Below are 12,560 nucleotides of genomic sequence, written 5' to 3'. Positions count from 1 at the left end.
AAAACGTTCACTTTGTTTTTTGTAACTTTGTTGTATTGTGCTTTATTTATTTGTTTTAAATATATTTGAAAATATAACAACAACATATAAAGACAAAGAATAAATTTAAAAAGAATAAATATTTAACACACGTATTCATAGGCGAGATAAAAAAACCTAAAAACATCTCTATAATATAAAGACATAACTACATCTCTATTACAGATTATGTTTTTTTATTCATATAATATAGAGATGTCATATTTTTTTTCATGTTTTAAATCTCGTCTGATATTTCTTAATTACTGGTTTGCACGTGCTTAAAATAACGACTTCTCAAAATAGAAAACGATTTTGGAAATAATGACTTATAGGCTTGACTGCTTGGGAATTGCGATTGCGAAATGATGTGTATATATATATGTGTAGTTTATATTATTTTTGTTTATGATTCGCAGTCAGTTTAAAGTATAACACATTTAACGAAATAAAATATAATTATATGAAAAGTTCATATAATTCAATATGTAATTCATATAATTATATTAAATTCCATATAAGTTCATAACTTTATCTTCATTTTTATAAATTTTTAATATTTATTTTGTATTTCAATATTATTTTTCATATTTTGCAAATTATAGTATTCAAAAACGTGCTGCCATGGCTGATAAACCAAAAGTATTTGAAGATTTTAAAAAAGGACTTCAGGACAAAAACTCCGTGTGGGATTACTTTTTGCGCGAAAAGTCTGGAGCTGCAGCAAAATGTAAAAAATGTGCTAGAGAAATGAAGACCTGTGGTGGCTCGACTAGTGGACTCCATACACATTTAAGGACTTCTCACCAAATAAATTTATTGAAACATTATCAAGTTAAAGTTTCAACTTCGCCATCTACTGCTGGTGTTTCGACTACGCCTGATTTGCAACTCGTTAGGCCCAGAAATAAAATTACAACTTTTTATACGAAAAACGAAGACGAAGATACACTGCCAAATGTTTTAGCTAAAATGACGGCCACCGATGGCTTGCCATTCAGAGTTTTTATAACATCTAATGAGCTAAGAAAATCGCTGGTAGCTCGAGGTTTTGATGTGCCAAAATCATCTGAATCCATTCGCCAAATAGTTATGAAATATGCTACTAAAATTCGAAAATAATAATAGAAGAATTATCTGAACTTATTATCAACGTCAAGGAAATCGATTTAGTCTTACGTTTGACAAGTTATTGAAAATAGACGTTATTTGAACATTAATGTTCATTCTCGAAATAGATTTTGGAATTTGGGTTTAGCAAGAGTTAATGGACATTTCCCAGCAGAAATGTGTGTTAAGTTAAAACATACTGAAAGAACACAATTTAAAAATTGATCGCGATATTGTATGTGGTTGACGTCTTGTATAAAATAACAGTTGTGGAATCGACAGATGATTATTTTGAATCTGATGAAGATAGTGCTGGTGAGATTTCCGATGAATATAATGAAGACCATTTAGTCAGACTAAAGATTTTTCAGAGCACACCAAATTCAAATGAACTTGCAAATAATTTGGCTCCATTGATAAGCAAAGTTAGAAAAGTTGTAAAGCTGTTCAGACGATCACCAACAAAAAATGAAACCCTTCAAGTTTATGTAAAAACTGAACAGGGTAATAACCTGTCATTAATATTAGATAATAAGACCAGATGGAACAGTTTACTTTTTATGCTAGAGCGTTTCTGTAAACTAAAAAGTTCTATTCAAAAAGCCCTGATTGACTTAAACTCGAGTATTAATTTTACGGAATCTGAATTAGAATTAATATTATCAACAGTTTCTATGTTGTTACCAGTGAAATTGGCTGTAGAGGCTTTATGTTGGAGAGACGCTAATCTACTATCAGCTGATGCTACCCTGGCATTTATGCTGCAAAATTTAGGCGTAGGACCATTAAGCAACAATATGAAAACCTCCTTAATTAAAAGAATAAAAGAAAGACGCACAAATTTATCTTATCTCATACAATATCTTCATAAAGGAGATCAAGCCCAAAATATTTTTGGTTCAGATATCATATTTGATCGGCTAACTAAAACTGCTTTGGTAAATTTAATCGTGCATCTTATCCAGCGGATCTCATCCGTACAAACTGAAACTACAGCATTCCCTACAGAAACAGATGATGACGAAGATACCATAATGTGCGAAAACGAACCTTTGAGCTAGACATTGAAGGAGCAGCTAGACATCGCCATATATATATATATATGTATATATATATATATATATATATATATATATATATATATATATATATATATATATATATATATATATATATATATATATATATATATATATATATATATATATATGTGTATATATATATATATATATATATATATATATATATATATATATATATATTTATATCTATATGTATACACATATACATATATATATATATTTATATATATATGTATATATATATTTATATGTATACACATATACATATATATATATATATATATTTATATATATATATATATATATATATTTATATTTATATGTATACACATATACATATATATATATATTTATATATATATATTTATATTTATATTTATATGTATACACATATACATATATACATATATATATATATATATATATATATATATATATATATATATATATATATATATATATATATATATATACGCACACACAACACACAAACACATACACAATTATAAAGTCTAATGTTTGCTCAAGAAAAAGAAATTAAATTTTGCCTATAAAAACTATTTAAAGGTTTATATAAAAACTTTATTGGTCAGGAATTAAACAAAGTAAACTTAGTTGACTTAGTCGTTTAAAAAATATGGAAAATTTTATACAATTTTAAGAAATGTTTTATTTTGATGAAATAAAAACTTTTATTGTTTGCATTCTTACAGTTCTTTTCAAACCAGTTCCCGCTAGTTATCCTTTAAATAATTTATTCTTTTATCCTAGTAATCAAAAAGTTATTATGTAAACCATCAAGCCGCCTCACAGTGGAAAATAGTACTACAGAAACGTACCATAAATGTTTTTTGCCTAAATTTTAATTTCACTGCAGAAATTATATTTTAATTTTTTTTAATAGTTAATCTTTACTATCATGTAGAGATTTCAGCAAACTTTATGTAAAAAGATAAATTTTGAAGCCCAACTGTTTCAAATTTTTGTAAATCTTCAATTGAAACTCATTTGCTTCATCACTTTAAAAAGTTATTTTCTATAAAACTTTTGATGAATAAGTATAAAGTGTTATACATTTTTGAAAGCATCATCTTATGAAGATTTTAGATCAAATTGATATTTTTAATTATATGGTTTTGTTTACTAATAATTAATTAAACTACAAAATGAGCTAGAAAATAAAAAATCTTGAAGTTTGCCATTATTTTTAGTAATCACCCACGCTTCCCCACGCTTTATTTTTGTAATTGATTTGTAGCTTAGACGTCTATAAATTCGATTTATTAAAAATCAGGTGCGGATACATGCGGTTTCTAAAATTATAGATAAAAAAGTATTAAAAGTCAGAAAACAGAAAACCGCTTTTTATCGTGGTTTCAGACCTCAACGCCGTTAATGCATGTTCTGGAAAATACACGAATTTTGCGTTTTTATAAAAAGGTTATGTTTGACTGCATTTTTTTAGCCCAAATAATTAATTTTTTTAAATTTTTTTTTTTTCCCCGAGCGCTTTAATTTGTCTAAAATCAAATAAAGTTAACTTTTTTTTAAATTACTAAAGTTTAGATATAAAATTTTGCTTTATAGTTGATGAACCATATTTTGGTATAAAATGGTGCTGCTCTCAATGAAGATAAAACATTAAATTTAGAAAACAACTTTTTCAAACAAGTTTTAAGTTATATGTTTAATTTCTAACCAGTCATATGTCTGCAAACATATTAAAGGTCGAAAAAAATTAGTTATTTCAAGTTTAAAATCTGTTTTTTCCATTTTATATGAAAGTTTTTATTAATTTGAGTGTGAAGAACACACAAATTGACATACGACCAGTTAGACTTTTAAAGTTAAACCTCTTAATGTTTATTTAAAAGTCTAAGCTCAAAATTTAAACATTACTGTGATATGAACCACCCCTATTTTATAATGCCATAAAACTATTTTACTAAAATTCCGGTCTTTAAATTACCTTAGATTAATGTAAACATGTAAAATAGCGGGCAGAATATAAATTTACTTAACCAAATTTAGAATACAAGTAAACAACAGATTTATAATAAAATTAACTCAATTTTTTGTTATGTCAGAGCTGTCTATTGCTGATCCTTTAACTTGCGGTTTCTCTAAAGTTGCAGTATATATAGCTTTAACTGAAAAACATAGAATCAAACATTTAGTAAATGAAAATTATAAAGTTTTTAGATCTAGTGCTAAATCATCAATACAAAATTTATATTGAAAAAAATCCTACATTTCACTTTAGTTATGAACAAATAAAAAAAAAAGGTCCGGTTATTGTTAAACATTTAAAAAACTTAGGGAAGACCAGGTCAAAATTGTCTTTGAAAGATGTTTTGCTTACCTTTTCCAAAGAAAGATTTATTAATTTAGGAAGCTCAAAAATGCTTCATAGCCTTTTTAACTGTCAAGGATGCATAGCTAACAAAAGATTAAAATTAGTGTTAGAAAAATTTCCTGTCATATGTAAAAGGTTCAAATATAAAGCAGAAAAAAGAGGAATGTATAGGCAGAAAAAACTTTCAATCGCAACTCATAAAGCACTGAACAAACTAGATCAGGATTTTAATAAAACATTTTCCACCACATTCACAAAGGCTATGAAAATCAATATACCTAATCCACAAAATAAATAAAAAAAACTCAGATATGATGCAAATAAAATAAAAAATGATATTGAAAATCAATGGAAAGAAACCTCAACAGATAGGTATTTATATACGAAAGCTCAGCAGATAAGTATTTATAAACACCTGAGTATTTAGATCTATACATACTAAATATTGTTTGTACATACTGTATATACTACACAAGTGTGTGTGTGCTTGCTGCGCTAGAGAGAGAGAGGGAGAATGTACTCTCTCTCTCTCACTTTGTTTTACATATATAATATATGTATATAACACAAAGTATAATAAAAAATTAACTTTTTTAGGGCATTTGGTGTTCCTGTATCATTAAGCAATAGAGATAAGCTCCGCCTAACCCATAGTTTTGAAACACAAAAAAATGCGAAAAAAATAAGAATATTAAAACTATCAGCTATAAAAAATGTAAGTCAAGTGCAAACAAATGAGTTGGTTAAAATAAGAATAGTTTATCTTCAAAACAGATTTGAGTTAAGTCAATATTTATAATTACAATGCGTCATTATGTTAAATTTAGGACTGGCATAAGTCATTAGTTCATCCAGTGACCCCTGGGTGAAGTAGTATGTAGGGATTTTTCTACATAAACCAAATAAAGAATCTAATAAAACCTAATAAATATCAAATAGAGGAAAATTTAACTTACACCATTATAGTTCTTACCAGCTCAAACGATCATTAATTATAAATGATGTTTGCATTTTTTATAATTTAGACAATATACACTAATTAAATGCAACAGATAGCCTTGGTATTATAATTTCAAGTTGTATATTTCAATATATATATATATATATATATATATATATATATATATATATATATATATATATAAATATATATATATATATATATTTATATATATATATATAAATATATATATATATATATATATATATATATATATAAATATATATATATATATATATTCATACACACATACTTTAAAACTCTATTCACATCTAGAAGGAACCTACGAGATGTGGAAACACTCACAGGGCTCGTTTAACAATCCATATGACAAATGTGTTCTAAGTACAGAGAAGTACTAGCCATTCCTTATGTAGTTATGTTATATACCTTCTAGCATACTACAGAGAAGGATTAAGGATTGAAAGGTGCATATAGTGAGGCTTATACAAAGTTTTTTTTTTCTACCACTAATTTAGGGAGAGAAAAAAGCAAAAAACCCTGTCGGTTCTATTGAGAAATATTCTTGGAAACAAGTTGAGTGTTTGGATGAAATTTCATCCTACCCTAATGGTTTTAAAATAAACTTTTCTGAACTAGCACGTAAATTTTCTGTGACAAACAAAAAAGGTAATAGTTTTAAATGTCTGCGATATAGTATATTTACAAAAATAATAAACTAATAATAAATGTATTATGCTAATAAATTAGTTTTACCATTTTAAGTACCAATAAAAAACAAGAATTTTAAACAAAATAATTTTTAGGTATTACACCCGCAAACGGAGGCCAAGTACTGAAAAGACTTTTAGAATCTATGAACTGCGATCTAAAAAGACTAAATCTAAAAAGAAAAATGTCAGATAATACATACTTTGATGGCACTAATATTAATAATATACAGTATAGAAGAAAAAAACGGAGGTATTTATTACCTTTCCTTCACTTATCATTAACAAGTTAAACTTTTCAAATTTTATTAATCATTCATGTTTAAACTCATTTATAGGTTAAACATGCCATACATCAGAGATATATCTTTGCCATGCGAGCCAACTAATAAAAAAATAAAGCAGCAACTCAAAAAAAAAATAGACGATGGAACATATAATTCAGGGGAAAAGATTGTACCCCAAAGATATGAAAAAATATTTATATCATCTGAAAATCAAACAATTACAAAAAAAGAGGTTCATATTGAAGGCAGAAAAATTTCCTTGAAAGATATAAGACTAAATATGTTCAAAGACCATGAGATTTTTATGAAAGTTCGAAACAGTAATGAACTAGAAGCACTTTCTCAAAGACAAATTGTTGATGCTCTTGATAATATTAAGGAATATAAAGATGAATATGACACCTTAACTAAAAAAGAGCTGATAAATATACTTAAAACTTATGAAAGAACAAGGAATTTAATGTTTTGGCATGATTGCTCCAGTATATCTAATCACACTCACTTTCTTGTTACTGTTAGCGTAATGTATGATACAGCCATATTTTTAAGTAGTTTTGAATATAAACAAAAGTATGGAGAGGACATAAATGTTCAATCAGAGGTCGAAAAGCCTTATTTATACATACTTGGTAGATGTCCTTCCAATGACCAGCAACTTTTGTATAGCGATGACAGGATTAATGACATTTTGCAATTGAGCAATCCCTTAGAATTCAAGGGAACACCTATTTTAGATGTTGCACGAATATTCAAAGGTGACAATCCAGCAGCACAACTGGAAGCTGGTCATCAGAAGGGTGGTAATTATTTTTGTTGGGCATGCAACATGCATGCAGATCTTTCTAATAATATATCTATATCACTAAGCTTCCCATACACTTCCTTACAAAATCGTATAGACCATATAAATGCAAGTAACACCTCACAGCTGGCAGTAAACCAAGGAAAAACCAAATTATATTCATTTCTAAAAAAAGATCAAATTGAACAAGAGCTTTATGAAAGAAATATTCAATTTCTATTAAATACATCTGTCAAAAAATTAAAGGAGCTATTGGCAAATGAAATGCATGGAGTGCAAGGATTGCCTGCCCTTCTTTTTAAAAAACCAGGTTTTTCTTTAACGCAACTAAATCTTTTACACTATGAAATTTTAAATAATGAACCAATGCATGATATTTCAAACCATATTAAAAATATATTTGATGAATTGCCATATTTAGTAGAAAAAAAAGATAAAAAAATTGTAGAAAATATAATTAAAAGCTCTTTCAATGGTATTGAAGCAAAAAATGCTGCCAACTATCGAAAAAGTTTATTAATAGTTACTAACTGGTTCCTAGAACATTACAAGGTTGATCACTTTGTTTTTAAATTTTTACTAACTCTGTGCGAAATACAAAACATCCTTTATATGCCAGAAGAATCTAGATCAACACACAGTATTCTTCGTTTAATAAATACCACATTTGTACATGCAATAATTATAAAAGAACATTTAGAAGCAAATTTAAAAAATAGCAAGCAAAAATTCTTTGGTGCATACTATCACTCAATCACATCCCATGCTCCACTACAGTATAGATTGTTTGCAGGTCGTACGTCTAATGTGGAAAAAGAAGAAGCAATGTTTCAAAATTTGAAACTGTCAACAAAAACATCTTCTAATCATCATTCAGATAATGTTATTTTTAATGCAATAATCCGCAACCAAGCAAAAAAATATTTAAATGAAGGAAAAAAGTTATGTGATGGCGTTTCAATACTTCATAAATTCTACCAACCATTACATAGTCTATTTAATGACACAAAAATATCATTTACTTGGATTGAAAAGAATAGCAATGAATATCAAAAACTTTTAGAAAAACCAGCTGACTATTTAGTAGAAGACATTAATGTATGGTGGAAAGAAGTTGAAGATGGAGTAGTATTCTTTGATATAAACTACCCCAATAATTCGAAAAAAATATTTACCCATTTTCGTTCCTCCTCAATGCAACAACAGTCAGAGTACTTAGAAAAATGCTGGAAACATTGTTTGGAAAACAAACACAAAATTCCTGCTTATAAAATCACAGTTAATGCAAATGTGTTTTATTTAGACACACTTCAATATTTTCAAATTTTTAACACTGAAAATATATCTAGAAATAGTATTATACCACTAGATATAATTTTGATTTAATAATATCAAAGTTTTTCAAATTAGTATTAAAAACAGTTATATAAATAATACAATTATTCTTAATGACAACATCTAATGTTATTATTATTTTATTATAAAAGAACTTAAATATTATAAAAAATGAGTTTATAATGTGTTTACAACATTATCATTATGTAGTATCATTGTGCCATAATTTTAGCAGTATGCATACCATATTATGTATAATAATGTTATTATATATATATATATATATATATATATATATATATATATATATATATATATATATATATATATATATATATATATATATATATATATATATATATGTATTTATATATATAACAACGTTATTATGCAAAATATGGCATGCATACTGCAAAATTATGGCTCAATGATTGTGTACTTAACTGTACATTCAATGGTTATGCACTACATAACGATTATGTGCATAAATACTTATAACTACATATATATATATATATATATATATATATATATATATATATATATATATATATATATATATATACTACAGATTAAATAGTTGTAACACTACATATTATATATTTATAACTAAATATATGATATTTGTAGTTATAACTACACATATAATATTTTTATATATATATATATATATATATATAGTATTATTATGTATATGTGACGATATATTGTATATACATATGTATATATGATATATACTATATATCATATATACATATGTATATAATTTTATTATTAAATAATGCTATATAATATAGCATTATTTAATACTATATATCATATATACATATGTAATATAGCATTATTTATCATATATACATATTATCATATATATTATCATATATATTTATTTATCATATATACATATGTAATATAGCATTATTTAATACTATATAGCATATATACATATGTAAATAATTTATTATTAAATAATGCTATATAATATAGCATTATTTAATAACATTATTAATATTATATTATACTAGGATTATTATATTATATTAAGATTTATTATTGTTATCAAAAATGAATTTTTATTCATGATATAAAAAAATATATTACTTCTAATAATTGAGTAAAGTTCAACAAAAAATATATATATTCAACAAAATATTGCGTTTCTTTACAACTTTTTTTTATTTTTCGCAAAAGATATGTTAAGTTTTAAACAATATCTAAACAAATGTTGCAGACCGGAAAAAAAGTATGTTTGTTATCACCGAGAATAAACAAGACAAAAAATTTTGAGAACTTACATTAACGGCGTTGAGACTATATCTGTTTATAACGATAGTTTTGCGTAAGTTATTTTGTCTATTTTTTATTGAGAATTAATTTTGATGGGCATACATTCTATTATTGGTATTATTATTGGTTTTTGTAGATGAAATTAAAATCCAAATATACTCTTTACGGTCATCTATATTTAACAAATGTTGTAATGGAATACTAGTGAAACATGAACTTTTTTTAACAATGATAGATGGAAAAGTGACTCAGGTATTCACGGATACGCCTTCTGCGTCTACATGTACAATAGGTGGAGCTACACGACAAATAAACGATTTGACTTAAGTGTCTACTAGGCTCGAAAATGAAAGTTCGTATTAATACGAACTGTCCTCACTACATGCCTGGGTTCGGTGTATGGAAAAATACTACATATTTTCTTCAACATGTCTTTCCAAACATGGTCAGCTAAAAGTAAAGAAAAAAAATGACAAAAGAAAAAAAAGAAGAAATTGGTACAGAAACGTTTTCGTGAGCAGCTAGGGCTAACCGTCAACAAACCGAAACAAGTAAGTGGTTATACCATTGATGGTAATACTGCTACCAATGATGGTAATACTGCAAGGAAATTTTTTTACAATGCAAGCTGCTCTTCTGAAATCACTGGAGTAAATAAAAATTTGATCAAGTGACTTTACATAATTCTAAAAGCTCTCTCCTTTGGTTTTATGATAAATGCTGAAAGTTTTGGTACTTATGCTACAGAAACTGCCAAAAAAAAAGACACCTTCTTGTCTTCCCCGTCCCTCCCCTCTGCCTCGATTTGATACCTATTCGCCTTGGCCCGGTAAACCATAATATGTAGGATAAACTTGGATCGCTAGGTTTTACAGAAATTAGGACAGCTTTTTTGGTGTTTGAGTTCGGTAACTTTTAGACATGATTAACTTGAAACTTGCGTTTATATTTATGTCAAATAAGAGTGCATTGATTGTATCCGGGGAAAAATAGTCCAATACTTGTACCCCACTCATTTTAAATATAAGGACCATAAGTTTCAACTATATTATTTTTTTTAAACATTCAAAACTAGGTTTATATTGATTGACAGGTTTTAAATTTCATTTTTAAAAACTTAGGCGTTTAAAAGATATGATAAGGTCATTCGTGATTCATTTGTGATAAAGTCGATTTTCTTGAAACCCTGCCTATTTTGTATTATAAAATGCCTTGTATTAAAAATCTTATTATAAATAAAATAAACAAAGAAGAAATTAAAATGATCATTTAAACAAGTTCCAGTTTTTCAATAGGCATTCATCTGCAATTCTAATATACAAACATTATTTTTTTGCTCCAAAAAATTGCACCTTGAATTTTCAACCAAAACACAAGCATTCTATTTTTAAAATAATTAATGAGTTATAATGAATTGGCATTTTAAAACAAGACAAAATAAGACGTCGTTTAATAGGTTTTTATTAATATAGACATTTGTTGATTGAAAACAAACTTAAAAGTCTCAGTCAAAATATGTTTCCACAGCTCCATGACTTTAAAAATTATAAATTAATTGCATTATGACAGATCTATAGATAAAAGCAATCAATTTTAGTATTTATAGGTCTAGCTGTGACACAAACAAAAGCGGCTGTGACTCAAGCTAATATATATCTAACTGTGACACAATTAAAAGCAGTTGATTCCAATTTTTAAAAATCTTACTGTGACGCAATAAAAATCAAAAAAAAAATTGTTACCAATAACAACAAAATAAACTGTTACCAACAGCAACGGGTAAACTGTTACCAACAGCAACGAAGAAACCGTGACTAACAGCTCTAAACAATACTAAATTAAATGTCAGCATCTTTATAATCATTTCTTTAAAATTTTATACCTACATTTATTTAAATCAATTAAATATTTATTTATTTACACTTTTGCCGATAAAATAAAACTTACAGTCGTAACTTATAAAAAATAATTACATGACTTCTAGAAGAAGACAAATTTAGTCTTATCATTAAGCCACAAAAAATGCGTCATTACTATAATAAATATAGTTTAACAATAAAATATAGTTTCAATATATATATCTCTGATTTAATATTGTAAAAGAAAACGTAAATATATCGCATATTTTAAAATTTATAGTTTTTCAAAGAATAAGATTTAAGAATTGTTTTGTAAAATAAAAGATACAAAACTTAATAAAATATTAAAATGACAAAAATAACATTTAAGAATTCAAAAATTAGAAGATATGATATAAAAAAATATTTTGTATAAAACACATTTTATTGTTAGAGCAATTTATAGTTTAACTTATTTAATTAAATTTATAATATTTTTTACTGCCAATTAAGTGATAGCAAATAAACAGTAAAAAATATAAGTAAAAGATCAATAAATAACGCAAAAATAAAAATAAACTTCTCAAAAAGATGATTATGATTTAAAATAATATAAATATATATGTATATATGTTGATTAATTATGTATAATAATCTACAGTAGATAATCAATTAATTATTAATTATTGATTTTTAATTTTTTAAAGAAGCTTTATTAGAAGAAATTCAATTCATTTTCAGTTAACAAAAATATTTGCATAAGTTTTGTTTTGA

General features: G+C 25.8%; 1 long non-coding RNA gene across 1 annotated transcript; it reads right to left on the bottom strand.

Annotated features, from left to right (window-relative positions):
- Positions 1-5,818: 5,818 nt before the first annotated feature.
- On the bottom strand, positions 5,819-8,810 carry LOC136085769 (uncharacterized). The gene is made up of 3 exons (XR_010641163.1): positions 8,502-8,810; positions 6,502-6,622; positions 5,819-6,410 (listed from the first exon to the last, which is right to left on the bottom strand). It is a non-coding gene; the product is annotated as an uncharacterized LOC136085769 (long non-coding RNA).
- Positions 8,811-12,560: the final 3,750 nt, after the last annotated feature.

This window comes from Hydra vulgaris, chromosome 10, assembly GCF_038396675.1.
Source record: "Hydra vulgaris chromosome 10, alternate assembly HydraT2T_AEP".
Taxonomy (NCBI): domain Eukaryota; kingdom Metazoa; phylum Cnidaria; class Hydrozoa; order Anthoathecata; family Hydridae; genus Hydra; species Hydra vulgaris.
Note: the sequence above shows the minus strand (reverse complement) of the source record. Positions and strands in the feature narration are given on the sequence as shown.